A 7,500-nucleotide genomic window follows, 5' to 3' on the forward strand; every position below is an offset into this window, starting at 1 on the left:
GGGGGCCGCCCGGGCGACGTTTGAATCTGTCGGGTCGGACCGCCGAATCCCGCGGGATTTCGGGATCGAATCTGCGGGTGGAATCGGCACCTCGTCCCGCTGTCCGGTTCCCCCCGGTCGACTGCAACGGGTTTCCGAGGCCCGTCGGTCAGGCGCGGTTCGCTCCGCAATCCGCCGGCCGATCGGCACCGGGCGGGGCTCTACGGAAAGAGGGGACCCTCCGGCGTCGAGTGCCGGCGCACCGACCCCGCAGGCTGACCGGGAAGGTGAAGACTCACCCCGCTGAATGCCCGGCCCCGGGCACCCTCCGGCGCCGGGGCCATAACTTCGGGGAGGGAGGTCCGAGCTCCGCGCGGTCGACGGCAGGTGAAAGGGGCCGGTGCGCCGCGGAAGGCGACAGCAGTCCCGTCAGGCTGCACCTCTGCTCGGGCGAACGGCGTCAGGAAAAGGGGAGAGCACTTCCCCACCGATAGCTCCGGAACGCCCGGACCCATTGGCCCGCGGCACCGGTGGCTGCTAGAGGGCCTCCGGCGCCGTCAGCCGGGGTACGTCCCAGGCCGGCCGGACGGCGGGCAGCCGGAGGCAACGGCCTGGAACGGAGCCAGACTTGAGTCGTTCCGTGCCGTGGGCAAAAAGGCAGGGCTGCGGGTCAGCGCAGTTTGGCAAACCTAGCCGCAAGTGCGGGAAGGGCGGAGGAGCACACGGACGCCGCCTTCCCAAACTGAGCCCAAAGTGCCCAGGCATGCCCCCTTGATCTCGCCTAATCAGTGAGCCCAAAATAATTTCAGAGTGTGGAAACCTTATCCAAAAAGGTCGAAAAGAACGGCCAGAGATCAAGTCCGAAAGGGGAAATCAGTAACAAGCAAGCAGAGTAATCATTAACCAAAAAGCGCAAAATTATGTTAAAAGTGTGAAATCATTAACCAAAAACTCGAAAATAATGTCCAGAGACCAAGTCCGAAAGGGCAAATGGTTAACCAGTAAGCAGAGTAATCATTAACCAAAAATCGCAAAAGTAAGTAAAAAGTATGAAATCATTAACCAAAAATCGCAAAAGTAAGTAAAAAGTGTGAAATCATTAACCAAAAACTCGAAAATAATGTGCAGAGACTAAGTCCGAAAGGGCAAATGGTTAACCAGTAAGCAGAGTCATCATTAACCAAAAATCGCAAAAGTAAGTAAAAAGTGTGAAATCATTAACCAAAAATCGCAAAAGTAAGTAAAAAGTGTGAAATCATTAACCAAAAACTCGAAAATAATCTCCAGAGACTAAGTCCGAAAGGGCAAATGGTTAACCAGTAAGCAGAGTAATCATTAACCAAAAATCGCAAAAGTAAGTAAAAAGTGTGAAATCATTAACCAAAAATCGCAAAAGTAAGTAAAAAGTGTGAAATCATTAACCAAAAACTCGAAAATAATGTCCAGAGACTAAGTCCAAAAGGGCAAATGGTTAACCAGTAAGCAGAGTAATCATTAACCAAAAAGCGCAAAAATATGTTAAAAGTGTGAAATCATTAACCAAAAACTCGAAAATAATGTGCAGAGACTAAGTCCGAAAGGGCAAATGGTTAACCAGTAAGCAGAGTAATCATTAACCAAAAATCGCAAAAGTAAGTAAAAAGTGTGAAATCATTAACCAAAAACTCGAAAATAATCTCCAGAGACTAAGTCCGAAAGGGCAAATGGTTAACCAGTAAGCAGAGTAATCATTAACCAAAAATCGCAAAAGTAAGTAAAAAGTGTGAAATCATTAACCAAAAACTCGAAAATAATGTCCAGAGACCAAGTCCGAAAGGGCAAATGGTTAACCAGTAAGCAGAGTAATCATTAACCAAAAATCGCAAAAGTAAGTAAAAAGTGTGAAATCATTAACCAAAAATCGCAAAAGTAAGTAAAAAGTGTGAAATCATTAACCAAAAAGTCGAAAATAATCTCCAGAGACTAAGTCCGAAAGGGCAAATGGTTAACCAGTAAGCAGAGTAATCATTAACCAAAAATCGCAAAAGTAAGTAAAAAGTGTGAAATCATTAACCAAAAATCGCAAAAGTAAGTAAAAAGTGTGAAATCATTAACCAAAAAGTCGAAAATAATCTCCAGAGACTAAGTCCAAAAGGGCAAATGGTTAACCAGTAAGCAGAGTAATCATTAACCAAAAATCGCAAAAGTAAGTAAAAAGTGTGAAATCATTAACCAAAAACTCGAAAATAATCTCCAGAGACTAAGTCCGAAAGGGCAAATGGTTAACCAGTAAGCAGAGTAATCATTAACCAAAAGGCGCAAAAGTAAGTAAAAAGTATGAAATCAGTAACCAAAAAGCGCAAAAATATGTTAAAAGTGTGAAATCATTAACCAAAAAGTCGAAAATAATCTCCAGAGACTAAGTCCGAAAGGGCAAATGGTTAACCAGTAAGCAGAGTAATCATTAACCAAAAATCGCAAAAATATGTTAAAAGTGTGAAATCATTAACCAAAAACTCGAAAATAATGTGCAGAGACTAAGTCCGAAAGGGCAAATGGTTAACCAGTAAGCAGAGTAATCATTAACCAAAAAGGGCAAAAGTAAGTAAAAAGTATGAAATCATTAACCAAAAAGCACAAAATTAAGTTAAAAGTGTGAAATCATTAACCAAAAAGTCGAAAATAATGTCCAGAGACCAAGTCCGAAAGGGCAAATGGTTAACCAGTAAGCAGAGTAATCATGAACCAAAAATCGCAAAAGTAAGTAAAAAGTATGAAATCATTAACCAAAAAGGGCAAAAGTAAGTAAAAAGTATGAAATCATTAACCAAAAATCGCAAAAGTAAGTAAAAAGTATGAAATCATTAACCAAAAATCGCAAAAGTAAGTAAAAAGTATGAAATCATTAACCAAAAAGCACAAAATTAAGTTAAAAGTGTGAAATCATTAACCAAAATGTCGAAAACAATGTCCAGAGACTAAGTCCGAAAGGGCAAATGGTTAACCAGTAAGCAGAGTAATCATTAACCAAAAATCGCAAAAGTAAGTAAAAAGTGTGAAATCATTAACCAAAAACCCGAAAATAATGTCCAGAGACTAAGTCCGAAAGGGCAAATGGTTAACCAGTAAGCAGAGTAATCATTAACCAAAAATCGCAAAAGTAAGTAAAAAGTGTGAAATCATTAACCAAAAACTCGAAAATAATGTCCAGAGACTAAGTCCGAAAGGGCAAATGGTTAACCAGTAAGCAGAGTAATCATTAACCAAAAGGCGCAAAAGTAAGTAAAAAGTATGAAATCAGTAACCAAAAAGCGCAAAAATATGTTAAAAGTGTGAAATCATTAACCAAAAACTCGAAAATAATGTGCAGAGACTAAGTCCGAAAGGGCAAATAATTAACCAGTAAGCAGAGTAATCATTAACCAAAAAGCGCAAAAATATGTTAAAAGTGTGAAATCATTAACCAAAAACTCGAAAATAATGTCCAGAGACTAAGTTCGAAAGGGCAAATGGTTAACCAGTAAGCAGAGTAATCATTAACCAAAAATCGCAAAAGTAAGTAAAAAGTGTGAAATCATTAACCAAAAAGCACAAAATTAAGTTAAAAGTGTGAAATCATTAACCAAAAAGTCGAAAATAATCTCCAGAGACTAAGTCCGAAAGGGCAAATGGTTAACCAGTAAGCAGAGTAATCATTAACCAAAAATCGCAAAAATATGTTAAAAGTGTGAAATCATTAACCAAAAACTCGAAAATAATGTGCAGAGACTAAGTCCGAAAGGGCAAATGGTTAACCAGTAAGCAGAGTAATCATTAACCAAAAAGGGCAAAAGTAAGTAAAAAGTATGAAATCATTAACCAAAAAGCACAAAATTAAGTTAAAAGTGTGAAATCATTAACCAAAAAGTCGAAAATAATGTCCAGAGACCAAGTCCGAAAGGGCAAATGGTTAACCAGTAAGCAGAGTAATCATGAACCAAAAATCGCAAAAGTAAGTAAAAAGTATGAAATCATTAACCAAAAAGGGCAAAAGTAAGTAAAAAGTATGAAATCATTAACCAAAAATCGCAAAAGTAAGTAAAAAGTATGAAATCATTAACCAAAAATCGCAAAAGTAAGTAAAAAGTATGAAATCATTAACCAAAAAGCACAAAATTAAGTTAAAAGTGTGAAATCATTAACCAAAATGTCGAAAACAATGTCCAGAGACTAAGTCCGAAAGGGCAAATGGTTAACCAGTAAGCAGAGTAATCATTAACCAAAAATCGCAAAAGTAAGTAAAAAGTGTGAAATCATTAACCAAAAACCCGAAAATAATGTCCAGAGACTAAGTCCGAAAGGGCAAATGGTTAACCAGTAAGCAGAGTAATCATTAACCAAAAATCGCAAAAGTAAGTAAAAAGTGTGAAATCATTAACCAAAAACTCGAAAATAATGTCCAGAGACTAAGTCCGAAAGGGCAAATGGTTAACCAGTAAGCAGAGTAATCATTAACCAAAAGGCGCAAAAGTAAGTAAAAAGTATGAAATCAGTAACCAAAAAGCGCAAAAATATGTTAAAAGTGTGAAATCATTAACCAAAAACTCGAAAATAATGTGCAGAGACTAAGTCCGAAAGGGCAAATAATTAACCAGTAAGCAGAGTAATCATTAACCAAAAAGCGCAAAAATATGTTAAAAGTGTGAAATCATTAACCAAAAACTCGAAAATAATGTCCAGAGACTAAGTTCGAAAGGGCAAATGGTTAACCAGTAAGCAGAGTAATCATTAACCAAAAATCGCAAAAGTAAGTAAAAAGTGTGAAATCATTAACCAAAAAGCACAAAATTAAGTTAAAAGTGTGAAATCATTAACCAAAAAGTCGAAAATAATCTCCAGAGACTAAGTCCGAAAGGGCAAATGGTTAACCAGTAAGCAGAGTAATCATTAACCAAAAATCGCAAAAATATGTTAAAAGTGTGAAATCATTAACCAAAAACTCGAAAATAATGTGCAGAGACTAAGTCCGAAAGGGCAAATGGTTAACCAGTAAGCAGAGTAATCATTAACCAAAAAGGGCAAAAGTAAGTAAAAAGTATGAAATCATTAACCAAAAAGCACAAAATTAAGTTAAAAGTGTGAAATCATTAACCAAAAAGTCGAAAATAATGTCCAGAGACCAAGTCCGAAAGGGCAAATGGTTAACCAGTAAGCAGAGTAATCATGAACCAAAAATCGCAAAAGTAAGTAAAAAGTATGAAATCATTAACCAAAAAGGGCAAAAGTAAGTAAAAAGTATGAAATCATTAACCAAAAATCGCAAAAGTAAGTAAAAAGTATGAAATCATTAACCAAAAATCGCAAAAGTAAGTAAAAAGTATGAAATCATTAACCAAAAAGCACAAAATTAAGTTAAAAGTGTGAAATCATTAACCAAAATGTCGAAAACAATGTCCAGAGACTAAGTCCGAAAGGGCAAATGGTTAACCAGTAAGCAGAGTAATCATTAACCAAAAATCGCAAAAGTAAGTAAAAAGTGTGAAATCATTAACCAAAAACCCGAAAATAATGTCCAGAGACTAAGTCCGAAAGGGCAAATGGTTAACCAGTAAGCAGAGTAATCATTAACCAAAAATCGCAAAAGTAAGTAAAAAGTGTGAAATCATTAACCAAAAACTCGAAAATAATGTCCAGAGACTAAGTCCGAAAGGGCAAATGGTTAACCAGTAAGCAGAGTAATCATTAACCAAAAGGCGCAAAAGTAAGTAAAAAGTATGAAATCAGTAACCAAAAAGCGCAAAAATATGTTAAAAGTGTGAAATCATTAACCAAAAACTCGAAAATAATGTGCAGAGACTAAGTCCGAAAGGGCAAATAATTAACCAGTAAGCAGAGTAATCATTAACCAAAAAGCGCAAAAATATGTTAAAAGTGTGAAATCATTAACCAAAAACTCGAAAATAATGTCCAGAGACTAAGTTCGAAAGGGCAAATGGTTAACCAGTAAGCAGAGTAATCATTAACCAAAAATCGCAAAAGTAAGTAAAAAGTGTGAAATCATTAACCAAAAAGCACAAAATTAAGTTAAAAGTGTGAAATCATTAACCAAAAAGTCGAAAATAATCTCCAGAGACTAAGTCCGAAAGGGCAAATGGTTAACCAGTAAGCAGAGTAATCATTAACCAAAAAGCGCAAAAATATGTTAAAAGTGTGAAATCATTAACCAAAAACTCGAAAATAATGTGCAGAGACTAAGTCCGAAAGGGCAAATAATTAACCAGTAAGCAGAGTAATCATTAACCAAAAAGCGCAAAAATATGTAAAAAGTGTGAAATCAGTAACCAAAAAGCGCAAAAGTAAGTAAAAAGTGTGAAATCATTAACCAAAAACTCGAAAATAATCTCCAGAGACTAAGTCCGAAAGGGCAAATGGTTAACCAGTAAGCAGAGTAATCATTAACCAAAAAGCGCAAAAATATGTTAAAAGTGTGAAATCATTAACCAAAAACTCGAAAATAATGTGCAGAGACTAAGTCCGAAAGGGCAAATAATTAACCAGTAAGCAGAGTAATCATTAACCAAAAAGCGCAAAAATATGTAAAAAGTGTGAAATCAGTAACCAAAAAGCGCAAAAGTAAGTAAAAAGTGTGAAATCATTAACCAAAAACTCGAAAATAATCTCCAGAGACTAAGTCCGAAAGGGCAAATGGTTAACCAGTAAGCAGAGTAATCATTAACCAAAAAGCGCAAAAATATGTTAAAAGTGTGAAATCATTAACCAAAAACTCGAAAATAATGTCCAGAGACTAAGTCCGAAAGGGCAAATGGTTAACCAGTAAGCAGAGTAATCATTAACCAAAAATCGCAAAAGTAAGTAAAAAGTGTGAAATCATTAACCAAAAAGCACAAAATTAAGTTAAAAGTGTGAAATCATTAACCAAAAAGTCGAAAATAATCTCCAGAGACTAAGTCCGAAAGGGCAAATGGTTAACCAGTAAGCAGAGTAATCATTAACCAAAAAGCGCAAAAATATGTTAAAAGTGTGAAATCATTAACCAAAAATCGCAAAAGTAAGTAAAAAGTGTGAAATCATTAACCAAAAAGTCGAAAATAATGTCCAGAGACTAAGTCCGAAAGGGCAAATGGTTAACCAGTAAGCAGAGTAATCATTAACCAAAAAGCGCAAAAATATGTTAAAAGTGTGAAATCATTAACCAAAAACTCGAAAATAATGTCCAGAGACTAAGTCCGAAAGGGCAAATGGTTAACCAGTAAGCAGAGTAATCATTAACCAAAAAGGGCAAAAGTAAGTAAAAAGTATGAAATCATTAACCAAAAAGTCGAAAATAATGCCCAGAGACTAAGTCCGAAAGGGCAAATGGTTAACCAGAAAATCCGTCGAATAATGTCCAGAGACTAAGTCCGAAAGGGCAAATGGTTAACCAGTGGAAGGGCGATCAAGCGGAAAAATTTGCCCCGGTTACCCGGGATGGAGTTCCAGAGGTCCGGCCAGAGTTGTCAAATTCGTCCCGCTGATCGGACGCTTGTCATTCGGGTGGCTGGG

This window comes from Heterodontus francisci, unplaced genomic scaffold (assembly GCF_036365525.1).
Source record: "Heterodontus francisci isolate sHetFra1 unplaced genomic scaffold, sHetFra1.hap1 HAP1_SCAFFOLD_1337, whole genome shotgun sequence".
NCBI classification, from domain to species: domain Eukaryota; kingdom Metazoa; phylum Chordata; class Chondrichthyes; order Heterodontiformes; family Heterodontidae; genus Heterodontus; species Heterodontus francisci.